Raw genomic sequence first — 13,559 nt, 5'->3', positions numbered from 1 at the left:
AAGGGTACAACCAAACATCAGTAGACTCACTGTGTCCACCATAATCTGAAGATTTAGAGAAGAGAACAGGTAATTACCTTTTTTTGACATTATAATACAGTATGTAAATGTTGACAGCAATTACTGTATGACATACTATATACTGTACCACAGTATACTGTAAGTAAATATATGTTTCAGTACATCACTGTACCAATGTACTGTAGAATTGTAATGGAGGGTTGGTCTAACTGTTTGTAGGCCTGGTATTCCATGTATATTTTTTGTAACTCCATGTTCTATTTTTGTAGAATTGAAAGACTGCCACATGGGGGGTCACTAATCCTCCACACACCAAGAGACCCTAATTGTTGATATGGTCCGTGAGAACAATGCCATTAAACTGAGTGAAATTCAGCAAAAGATCATTGAGGACCATGTAAATTTTGAGGGTATCAACAGTGTCAGCCTCTCTACTGTTGATCGTGTCCTCAAGCGCAACAACTGCGCATGAAACCGCTATACAGAGTGCCATTTGATCGCAACTCAGACAGAATCAAAGAGCAAAGATTCCAGTATGTACAGGTTGGCATATATCCAGACACATTCAATGTTGATTACTCTAAGTTGTGATTTACTGTAATGGCCTAAATCACTTTTTCCATATCACTTACAAAACTGTATCTATTTCTAGAGAGGGTTTTTCAACTGGATGCAATGGAAAGACCCCATGAATACATCTACATGGATGAAGCTGGGTTTAATCTCACCAAAAGGAGAAGGAGAGGCCGTAATGTGATTGGCCATCGGGCCATTGTTGGTGTTCCTGGGCAGCGTGGTGGCAATGTCACATTATGTGCTGCCATCAGCAATCATGGGGTTGTCCACCATCATGCCAACCTGGGGCCCTACAACACTCACCAGCTCCTGATTTCCCTCAATCACATGCGAGATGCTCTGTTAGGGCAGCAGGATGAGCATCCCATCTATGTTGTTGTTTGGGACAATGTGAGTTTTCACAGAGCCTTCCAGGGTAGAGAGTGGTTCAATATGAACCAAGGTTTTATCAATCTTTGCCTTCCACCGTACTCCCCTTTCCTAAACCCCATTGAGGAATTCTTCTCCTCATGGCGGTGGAAGGTATATGAACGCCAACCTTACACCAGGGTAAATCTCCTGCAAGCCATGGGACTTGCCTGTGGTGACATCGGTGTGGAGGCACGCCAAGCCTGGATACGGCATGCCAGGGGGTTTTTCTCCCGTTGCCTGGCCAGACAAAATGTGGCCTGTGATGTGGATGAAGTCCTTTGGCCTGACCCAGTACGGAGACATGATGCTGTGGCTGAGTAATGCACTTATTTGTATATTTTTGTACTTTATTTTTACACACACACACTTACTGTACACAAGTGGCAAACGCATAAGATTTCTGTTTGTTTTTACAAGTGCTATGTGTAAATACACAAGATTTCTGTTTTGTCTTTTTGTACAAGTGCTAAATGCACAGTTTTTTTTTTGTTTTGCAACATGCATTTAGCCTACAGTGAACAATAAACATTTATTTCTCCAGCTTCATGTACTGAGCATTGTGTTTTCTATTTTTCTACGTAGTGTTTAGTGACTGTTCAGTAGTGTTTTTAATTTTGATTGACTCGGGGCACGATTTGACAACATAGTTCAGTTTTGAGCACAGATTGAACTGTTTTGAGGTGAAAGTTTGGTTTTGGAAGAAGAGTCTGAGGTTTTGTGAATGTAGCTTGAAAATTGGGTTTTGTGTTCACAGTTTAGAGAAAAGGAGAGCAGCTTTCAAGAAATGTGTCTTAGCAATCGAGAAAAACTGTAATAATTGGGCATTATATGATATGATATGATAGATATGATATCAACGTTCATGTTGTTCCAAACCTGTATGAGTTTCTTTCTTCTGTTGAACACAAAATAATATATTTTAAAGAATTTTGGTAACCAAACAGTTGATGGACCCCATTGACTTCCATAGTAGGGTAAAAAAAAAGATTCTATGGAAGTCAATGGGGTCCATCAAATGTTTGGTTACCAAAATTCTTTAAAATATCTTCTTTTGTGTTCCGCAGGTTCATTTTTGAGTGAACTATCCCTTTAAAGCCAGCATGAAATGTACTTTAATACACTTAGAGTCTGGTCAATTATTAAAAAAAAAAAAAAGTTTTTTATATATATTTGTAGTGTTTTATCAAAAAGTACCTTTCTCTGCCTCTTCAATGACTTTCCTTCTTGTCTGATGTCACTTTTGAATCACCCTCCTCTGAGCCCATTGTATAGTGAATAATTTTAACGATCCAATCAATTTCACATGAATAAAATCATGAATATTCTAATTCACAATGCAAAATACCTACATCAGGTTGCAAAAAAGGGTTGAACGGCATTTTATGTTGATTTTACCCATTCCTGCTGCTGCATTCCACTCTAAAAAATGTATATTCAAAGTAACTTTATATTTATATTATTGTGTTCAAAATTCATAAACATTGAAATCCAAACCCATACAGTAGGATGAGTTCTTCCAGACAGGATTTAATAAGCTAACCTTTGACAAAAGGACACACATTCCTGTGCGAGGTTGAGGATTCTCGCAGGTTTGATTTAGCTGTGTACTCTGACCTCTGACCCCTGAGTCTAACCCAAAGCCCTGATGGCACTCCTGCTATCTCTAATGACCTTCTGATAGTGGGAGAGGAGGAGAGACAGTGGAGCATCACGGCCCCCGCTGGAAAAGTCAACACTACCCTGTCTTGCTTTGCAGCTCGTAAACACTCTGCTGACAGCGATCAGATCCTGATTATCCCGGGACACACACTCACACAAAGCAAACAATAAACAGGACCGTGGGTTGAGCACCTGACAGGGATTTGTGATACAGTGGCTAATTTTAAGGTAGTAAGGAGGTCTATTTTTGGGTCTGTTTGTGTTTTACAGTTCCACTAAAAAAAGCAGGTGTGAATCCCAAAATAAAAAATAAAATAAAAAAAAACGTCTAGATCATATTTCAATGAATTAATAAATAAATAAATAAATAGATTAGTTGGCATAAAATCATTGCAGTACTACAAATATTAACAGAATGTATAAATATTTTACATTTTAAGTATACTTCATTGTTTTTTTATTCACAAAACTATAATGAAAATGAGATTCATTAGCATTTTGGTAAAATGTGCATAATTTTCGTAATTTTTTTTCTTTTTTTTTTTCTTCTTTTGATATTGGGGTGAAATGTGACCTCAAAAGGTTTATTTGCAAATTCAGAGGAGGGGACTTATTACCACACAATTTTTAATTTATTGATTTAAAAAATCATATAAGTTGCAATCATTATTTGATGAGTTCAGTTGACATTGTAATGTAATCAGTACATTAATATTTACAAATTTCTGTATTATTTTTTTTATTTTTAAATAGTAACTTAATGAAATTACCTTGTTAACTTTAAAAATTAGCCGGTGGATTTTTCTATTTCCCAGCATGCTTTGCATAGGAGTGGATAAGGAAAATACATATTCAATTTAAGTGTTATTTTATGTGTTTTTAGTCAAGGGAAATTATATTTGAGTTTCTGTTATGTTAAAGTTTTTGTGTTTGTCATTATGCTTAAGGATGGAGCTCATGTTGTGAGTGGCTACATGAAAGTATATTGAAAATATGAATGTTAAATGCCAGTGACCAATAATATCTTATTTTGTTATTAAATTTGCAAGCAAGTGACAATTGGTATATGCTATCTGTACTGTTTATTTAAACGGATATAGATAAGATTAAGGGTCCAGAGCCAAAACTCAATTATGTGGATTCCCTCCTGAGTAATCAACTTAAAAAATATTGTGTATGTGCTATTAATTATTAAAGGAATGGTTCAAAATGAACCTGAAAATGAAAATTATCCCATCATTTACTCACCATCAAGCCATAGGTGTACATGACTTTCTTATTTCAGCGAAACACAATTGGAATAATATTAAAAAAAGCTTTATAATGGGAGTCAATGGTACCCTAGATTTTGAAGCCCCAAAAAGCGATGTGTTTTTGTAAGAAAAATATTCAAATTATGTAGACGCCTCTCACGGTTCAAACAAATAGAGACAAACTCAAGCTCCTCTTCTCTTATATTGATAACCTCCAACATTTCTCTTTTAAAATTCTCAGTTTAGACTTCTAATTCGTGACTGGTGTTTTGTTTTGCTCTATCTTTTGCGCTTCCGTGTTCGTCAATACATCATGTGTCAAGTCAGAGGTCACTCTTTCACCGGAACTAGACTTGTAACTATGGCTGTTACAAGAAGCCAGTGATTATAGTTTATAAAGTTATAAAGTTGGAGCCATATAGATTACTTTTATGATGGATGGATGTGCTTTTTTGGGCTTCAAAATCTAGGGTACCATTCACACCTATTATAAAACTTGGAAGAGCCCGGAATATTTTTTATTATAAAGCTCCTTGCACACCGAGGCCGAAATTTTCGTATGCGTTTTTTCATATTTGTCATTCGATTGCTCTGATTTGTCAAAACACCTCTCAAAAGGCTCGCTACGGATGCGGAAAACGCAGAAAATCAAACTCGATCCAAATTATTTTATGACGGACGAAAGTTTTACAGGCAGTGTGTAAATGTAATTGACACAACGTGAGGTCGTATTTATTTTTCAACGTGCGAAAATTTCGGACTCAGTGTGCAAGGACCATAAATCTGATTGTGTTTGGCTGAAAGAAGAAAATCATATAGACCTAAAATGGCTTGAGGGTGACTAAATTATGGGATCATATTCATTTTTGGGTGAACTTAATGTTCCAAAACATTTGTTTTGACAGTTAAAAAAGTCACTAAAAAGTTAAAACGATAGCAAACACTAAGATTAGTTCAGAACTCATATTTCTGAATAAAATAAAGGCTTTTCAGAAGCGCACATGGCCATCAGAATGGTTACTCGTTCTGAACTGACATGTTGGTATGAGAAACCGAGACTGCAGGACTGTACCGGCTTCACCTCCCAGCATGACTCCGGCCTCTCTAAGTCTCTCGCTGCTGTGCCTGACCCCCTCCAAACTCTTTTGTACGAAGACCCCTGCTCGCTGTGGACTGCCCGCTTTCTGGCCTTTCACATGAGACTGTGTCAAATTATTCCCCTCGAACTCCCCCTCCTCTGAGCAGTAGCGCTCTCTTTCTCACGTGCACGCACACACTCCCACCAGCGCAAAACACAAAGCCAGAGACAAGGAGAGAGGTAATCAACTAGAGGAGGAAAGATCTCCGACCTGAACAGAGAGATGTAACGTACATGAGCTGTGTGTGGAAAGGTCTACACTTACTCTCCAGGAGTCTGGTTCATGCTAACAGCTTTGATTTCATTCCAGGACCTGTCGAATCCATGCAGCCCAATACACAGGCCTTTAGAGTCAGCGCAGGGCTCACGGACAGCATGCTGCTCTTGGCTTGGGCTGAGCTTTTTTCCCTGACAAAATCCCATTCACGAAGACCAAAAAGCTCAGAGGGGTGAGAGGAATGGAACTGTTGGGGTAAAGGCTGATAATGTGGACTGGAAAAAATGTTGAAATCATGTCCAGAACCACAATGTGTGAGGATAATTAAAGCTACATTTTTAAAAATAATGGAAAATAATGGGTGTTTTCGCAGCGGTGCCATAGAAAGACCATTTTTGGTTCCCCAAAGAATCTTTCAGTGAACAGGTATTAAAAAAAGAACTTAGTATGAAAAACATTTTAATAATCTGTTTTTCCCACTATACAGAACCTTTTGACCAATGGAAAGGTGCCATGGATGTGAAAGGTTCCTCAGTGAACCATAGATGCCAAAAAAGAACCTTTATTTTTAAGAATGTAGATATATTAAACATTAAATGTAATTAAATATGAGGGGTGCCTGCTGTTGCCAAGGTGTTGCCAAGCGACCAATAGCTGTTCAACTTCTGAGCGTTTCAAAAGAGCTCACCTCAATATCATATTCCTATATGGCTCAGTTTTCATTAATATTTGCCCTTTTTATTGTTACCAGGCAAAACGTCTTATCACTAGGAATTGGTGATACATTTTACTTTTTGATCCAACATTAAGTACAATCAAGAATTATATAATGCATATCAATACCAATACATGTATAAAATTGTAGAACATTTTAGTGATTAATGGGATTAAAATGGGTTATTATGGTCATCAATTTTAAAAAGCAAGTACTGACATAACTCCTTTGTTTTCAAAGAGAAATAGAAAATATTTAAATAGAATAAAAGCTCTTAAATTTTAATGATATTTTACAATATTACTGTTTTAGTGTATTTTTGACCAAATAAATGCAGCCTTGGTGAGTATAAGAGACTTTTGTCAAAAATATACAAAATAAATCTGAATTATTCTAAACTTTTGACTGGGAGTGTATATACTACAAAAACCTATGAATAACCAAAAGGGGGAAAAAAAGAAGAAAAAATAATATTTAGCTTGGTTATTATTTTCTCTATCACTTTGATAAGCACCAAACTGTTTTGTTTATACGAGCCACTGGAAAAATAGTTCCTACTGAATGATTTTTTCCAGTTCAAAGATTATACTATGCATTAACACAGGCTAAATAAAAAAAGAAAACTTTAGTATTATAAAAAAAGATATACATTTATAATTCATATTTTTCTGTGAGGATTGATCTGGTCATCCCTACTTCAACACTCTCAATGTGGGACGAGTTTCTTGCCAAATGTTAATACTAATAATTCAATCATAGGTATGGGCAATAATAATAGTGATGCAACCACCACTAACAAGTTTATAAGATTTGATCATTATTTCACAATATGTATTGACAACAGCTGTAAATCTGTTTCAAATAAAAATCAAATGGGAGAAAAGTGGGTAGCTGGGAGCATGTTGGCATGTCCAGATCCTCTCAAGCTGAATAAAAAGCACCAGTTGTCAGATAAGAGGGCCTTCACACTCCAACAGCTCTCTCTCTCTCTCTCCATCTCTCTCTCTCTCTCTCTCTCTCTCTCTCTCTCTCTCTCTCTCTCTCTCTCTCTCTCTCTCTCTCTCTCTCTCTCTCTCTCTCTCTCTCTCTCTCTCTCTCTCTCTCTCTCTCTCCCTCTCTCTCTCCCTCTCTCTCTCTCTCTCTCTCTCTCTGGTGTCAGGAGTCTATAGGCTGTTCAACTTGGCCGAGACCACAAACATTATGTTTTTCTGCAGACCTGGAAGGAACTGAATCACTCCTTCCACTGGAATGGGCTGTCATAAGGCAGGCAGCACCTGCTGTCCTCCAGTCCGGGTGGGCTGTCCCATCACTGGCCTAGTCCAATTATTACATGTGCACAGATGATTAAGTTATTTACACATGCCCATACACAGAACAAATGACTGTTTCACACACAAGCTCAGACACACAGCTCACTCTGGCTGTACATACACACACACACACATGTAGTGTTTCCATGTTTTATGGGGACTTTCCATAGACATAATGATTTTTATACTGTACAAACTGTATATGCTATTCCCTTACACTAACCCTACCCCTAAACCTACCCATCACAGAAAACTTTCTGCATTTTTACATTTTCAAAAAACATCACTTAGTATGATTTATAGCTGTTTTCCTCATGGGGACCAAAAAATGTCCCCACACGAACAAGGATTTCAGATATTGCCACATTTTGTCCCCATAATGTAGAGTTTACCAGGCCACACACACACACACACACGCACGCACGCACCAGCCATTCCTCCCACACCTGAACTTCTCCACACACACACACACACACACACACACACACACACACACACACACACACACACACACACACACACACACACACACACACACACACACACACACACACACACACACACACACACACACACACACACACACACACACACACACACACACACACACACCACAGAATTTAGCTACTCAAGCAAGGCACACACTCGTTTTAAACTGGCGCTATAAAAGCAAATGCTATAGTGGCATGCTGTTCTTAATCCATGTTATGGTCTTTTTAAACTCTGTCCTTTTTTGTAACTGTCCTTGTTGGTGAATGACTGAGGAATGTGCTCTGTACAAATATATAACATTCTTCCTGAAAACTCTTGCATTGCTGAGGATTATGGAGGCATGTAAACAGGGACACCACCTGCCAATCGCAACATCTGTCTCAGTAGCGCTCAGTAAAAGTTCACCTTACACAGGCTTAGAGCAATGGAAAAAATATGAAAGAAATTAATTAAATTAGCTATAGATGTAGAATTTTAAAACCAGTAGTTGTGTGATCAAAATAAATAAAAACATATTTTTTAAAAAACTTGCACTTGTTTGCTATTCTGTTTTTCAAGACTGTTTAAACATTTATACATTTTAAGGCTTTATCAAGCCAAAAAACACATTTCATGTCAAAAATTACACATTGCAGGTATGTCATTTTCTATTAATTTTAATTCTGCTTCTTTAGATAAAATGTGTATTACAATTCTAATTCCTGTTTCATAATGCAAATGAGTGCAGTAAGTTTGAAAAAGTTTGAAAGACATTCTCAGTTCAATTCAAAAGGGCGCTCAACCCAGACACACAAACAAACAAATAAATAAATACATATTTTTTGTGTGGAAACAATGATACCATTCAAACATTTGTTGTAATATTTAAAAGGGAGTGAGAGAGAGAGAGAGAGAGAGAGAGAGAGAGAGAGAGAGAGAGAGAGAGAGAGAGAGAGAGAGAGAGAGAGAGAGAGAGAGAGAGAGAGAGAGAGAGAGAAATATGTTTATTCATCAGGGATGCAATACATTGACCAAAGACATTTATATTGAAATATATATTGTTCATTTAACTTTCTATTCATCAAAGAATCCTGAAAAAAGTTCCATTTCACTATATTCCCACAAAAATGCTAAGCAGTCAACTGTGTGAATTAGAAATGTTTCTTGAGCAGTAAATCAGCATATTAGAATGATTTCTGAAGGATCATGTGACTGAAGACTGAAATGATGCTGAAAATTCAGCTTTGACATCAAAGGAATAAATTACATTGGAAAATATATTCATATAGAAAATAGTTATTTTAATTTGTAATAATATTTTGCAACATTACTATTTGTACTGTATTTGTATGCACTTTACAAACGTGCAATTCTTTTGGTAACAAACCTTATTGTAAAGTGTTACATTTTTAAATTAAATATCTATTGTTTTAGTTAAAAAAAACAAGCATATAGGCTAAATACCACTAAATTAAATTTAAATAAATACTGAAGTGAAAATAATTCCAGTTTGACAAATGCAAGCTGAGGATGCTTGGGGTAATGTTGGGCATGGTGGGAATAGACATTAAAGCGCGCGCGCGCACACACACACACACACACACACACGCACTAGAGTAGGGCAACCCCCTGCATACTGAAGCTCTGCCCTGCTGCTGTAGGGCTGGAACATTCCTGCTCTGACGAGCTGCAGAGCAATATGATCCCCTCTCTCACTCTCCGTGTGTGTAGAAAAAGACAGTAGTAGTAGTAGTAGAAGAGAGAGAGTAAATGTGTGCAGAGGAAAGAGAATACAAAGTAAAACAGTTAGACGAGTAGGGTTCACTTACTACGAACTTCACAGGGACCTGAAGGTTTGAGTACGTACTTTGACTCGGTACGTCCGGGACAGAAAGCAACGTAACGGCATATCGTTACTCATTTTCCCATTGTTTTGCACTTTGCGCCCGCGTCTAATGGAGGGCCCCGTACGGATCTGCTATCAAGAGAATGTGTTTCATTGCTAGTGTGTCCGGCTGCCCGCAGCTTTTGCCCTCCTGTAAAAGGTAAGAACATTTGGAGAGGCTTCACACACCGCCACAGTGAAGAGCTTCTTCCGCTGGAGTGTGTAACAGTGCGAAGAGTTCATGTGTATTCACTAATTTATCCTGCACGAGACGCACTGCAAACACCATAGATGAGGAGAAAGTGTAAAGTGTTCAACATGATTTTTGTTCTGGAATGCATGAAGATCATTTTCCCCTCAGAACGTGTAGACGTGAGAACAAAGTTTTACACCAAACTCGACGTCACTGTAAACTGTGTAGATGTCAAAGTGTAATTTACTGGCATAAAGTTCTAAGTGAAAAAGGTTTGTTTTCGCATACATAAACAACCCTCTTTCCATAGTGTAAAGATTGTACAAACAAAGTTTAAAGTGTAGAAATCAAGTTTCAAGAGTTAAAACAAACTATTTGAGTGTTACAGGATGTACAGTAGTGTAGACAGCGTAGAAACAAAGTTTGAAAGACTAGAAACAATTTGAATGTACAGTGTAAATTGTAATTGTAAAGGATGTAGAAACAACTTTTTTTCAAGTTTATAAAAGTTTGAAGAATTTGAAACAAAGTTTGAAGTGTGTAAACCAAGTTTTTTTTGTGTAAATACAAGTTTACAGAGTGTACGTTTAAACGATTTTGTGTTGGACTGTATGAACATCCTTTTACTGAGTGTAAAGTGTGTTGAAAGTTTCTTGAGTTAGACTGTTCAAACTGTTCCTGTATAAAAGTGGCAAGTGTAAAAAACGTTCTATCCCATGAATGAAACCACCTCAGTTTTCCTGAGTTGACTTTAGTTTTTTTCTGACAGTGACTTTAATCATAACTAACTGTATGAACACAACATGATGTTCTTGTTGGCCTTGAGAGCACTCATATTTATCTATGTAAATATCAAAACATAAAACTATTGGAAATGTTTTTGTCTGTGACAAGTGTTTTGTTTGTATTGTTAGTGTGGCCAGTGTGTCTTCTAGGGAAGGTTTGACTGTTGAATGCGTAAATAAAACCTTCAACTAGTGTGCATAATCACTTAACATAACTGCTTTTTGCTGGTGTCTAAGTTGTAGAACAAAAGACAATAAAATAGAAAAATGGAATAGAGAATTTACAGAATTGGTTATTTTAGAGCTGCATTTAAATAACAGAAGTGTCATAATGACCTTCTAGTTGAATTTCAGTCCTTGCCGATAAAATGTTTTTTAAACTCTACCGCATTGATTGAAATATATTTAAGATGAAAACATTTGAGGTTTTTTAAAGAGACAAACTGCTGGAATTTACTAATATTTTAAGGCGTGCCGATAAGTTGGAGTGATTTAAGGAAATATGTCAAAAGTTATAAAAACCTCGCAGCTGAAAGATCAAACTCTCTGTAGAGTTTAAACTAACCCAAATTCATATTAAATGTCTCATAATTGTCACAGTGTAATAGATTGTCTTATATTTGTCATATCTTTGGTATATGCATAGGCTTTTGTAGATTATTTATAAAAAAGATTGTTTATTTCCATACTTATGTTTATGATTCCGGGAGCAGATAGAGGTTTGTATCTCTGTATTGTTCCTCCTGTGGGCGTAATGACTCTTTTGATCTTCTGCTTCTAAAGAGGCGTAAATGGATGCCTACATGTGGCATGTGAGTGGCTTTTGTGTGATCAAGAGAGGTTAGGACAACATGACTGCTGGGTAACAAAGCCCTCATGCTTTCTGCTCGGGAGAGAAAGAGACTGAGAGATCGTCTCAAGATACCAACACAATAAAAGATTTAAAAAGTGCTTTCCAGGAAAAGGCAAGTGTAATGAATGAATTTTTTTTTCCATTTTAATTTTCGCTACGTTCACAGCCTTTTACCAAACCATATATTTAGCTGAAAATGCAGTGCAGTTACGTTGCGGTGTTTTATGTGACATGTGAAAGGCGTAGAGAATTAAGGGATGAGAGACTGTAGGACAGTGGAGTGAACTTTTATCATGTCTTTATTTTAGTCCAGGCAGGAATATTGAGCTTGGTCGCATATAATATAACTTGTTCTCTTTCACCTGTTGGCTCTCATTTGTTTCGACGATCTTCTCAGAATAAAGTATGTCGAGAAAGACAACTATGCTGATGGGTTAAACACATGCTTATCATCTCATCATAAACATAATCATTACACAATACAATCTCTCTTTGCACAGTTGGAATTGTCTAAATTGTTTCCAGTCGCTCTAGTTAGAGATAAAATAGAGTTCATAACCACAAGTCATTTTTTAGTTTAGTTTAGTTGTTTCGGTCATACTTTTGGTTTGTTCTCAATTCCCATATGACTGTACAGTTCAGGATGTCACTTTCCCTTCATATTGGGAAGTAGCCTAGTTTTTGCTTTTTCTGTTATCAAAGCGAGTAGAAACGCAAGTACTTTTTCAGTATCTTGACAATGGCTCAGCTGTCTTCAAAACAGTAACTTTTACAGTACTGTTTTTAACGAGTAGCCTTTAATTTTCATAATGCTACATCAATGTTTTTATGTGTTTTAATTGCCCACATAGCTCTAGAGTCGAGTGAACTGAAATAGTTAAACATCATAAAGCATTAGAAATTGATTGATTCATTCTAGGGAATCAGTTTGTTCACATAGTAATGTAAATGAACCCATTTTACTTGATACCTTTTTTTCTTTGAACTTTTTCTCTTTTCTTTATCTGTTTAGTTTTAGTTTAAGGCTGTCACTCTGTTTGAGAAACCCTTATTGTTTTGTTGCCAGAAAAATACAGTTCTGATATTCAAATATTGTATATTTATATAGTTATAAATGATAATGCCAGTGTATCTACAAGTATTGTCTTTGAATTCATGGTTATTTGGAAATAAGTGTTTCCTTACGCTTATTTTTTTTATCAGCTTAAAAAGAGAAGGATGAAAAGGAAGTTTTCTGGTCCTCTTCCTCTGTCGCATTTGATTATTTACTGATAGTGTTTATTAAGCTCCCACATCTCAGATGAGATCTCCTTTTTCTGCCTGGTACTAGAATGATGCCCGTATGCCTTCACTGTTTCAAACTGACTTTTCTTACATAGGGGCTGCACTTAGAATCTGGAAGAGTTGATGTTCCAGAAAGCAGAATATATTCCGGAATATTTTTCATTGACTCTGGGCCATAGGTGGTCACCTTCAGAGACTCTCAATCTGAGTTTTGCCCTGAAGGGGGGAACGAAAAAGCATTTCCTGTTAACTCATCCAGTCATTCTTTAGTCGGTCCCACTTTTTTTTTCACACATCTTAGCATTTATCTTGCTAGATAATTTGAAGTACTCGTCTTCAGTTGCTTTTCCTTTCCTATTTTGTTCCTTTTCACGTTTGTAGTCAAAGCCCTCTTAGCTTCCAAATTAAAGTTCCCCCTGTGGTGAAAATCAAGCTTTTAATGTTGTTTATATGTCTATGTGGTGTTTTTAATTAGCTTTAAGACAAACCATGTGCAAATTCATAAGTCAAGCTGAGTATTTTCTTCTTAAAACTGCAGTGAAGCAAAGACAGTCTCAAAAACACGGTTTGAAATCGCTGGTGTTTCTGACGTCACAAACTACCTTGTAACTAATCACGTCAACGAGTGGATCTCTGAGCTGGTATGAGTGAGTGGAGGCGGGGCTAATTTGCATATTCATAGAACCGTGTATACTAAACATTCAACAAACAGCTATACATTCAAGCTATTTTAAGGCATGAATCATTTTTTTCAAAGAAAAAACTTTTAAATATGTCATTTTGGTGAT

The 13,559-nt window shown here is 36.7% G+C and overlaps 2 protein-coding genes across 2 annotated transcripts in view; both read left to right on the top strand.

Moving 5' to 3' along the window:
* LOC143757334 (uncharacterized) overlaps positions 1-13,559 on the top strand; it is a 252,183-nt gene that overhangs the window by 109,650 nt on the left and 128,974 nt on the right. The gene's annotated exons all lie outside the window — the stretch shown is intronic.
* Positions 9,405-13,559, top strand: part of cdon (cell adhesion associated, oncogene regulated) — a 47,132-nt gene continuing 42,977 nt past the window's right edge. Inside the window, exon 1 of the mRNA XM_077248349.1 lies at positions 9,405-9,816. The gene's annotated coding sequence lies outside the window, so the exon portion shown is untranslated. The remainder of the gene's footprint in view (positions 9,817-13,559) is intronic.

Source organism: Siphateles boraxobius, unplaced genomic scaffold, assembly GCF_051911475.1.
Source record: "Siphateles boraxobius isolate OS27281-9 unplaced genomic scaffold, OSU_SipBor_1 30, whole genome shotgun sequence".
NCBI lineage: Eukaryota > Metazoa > Chordata > Actinopteri > Cypriniformes > Leuciscidae > Siphateles > Siphateles boraxobius.
This window is presented reverse-complemented; position numbering and strand designations above follow the sequence as displayed.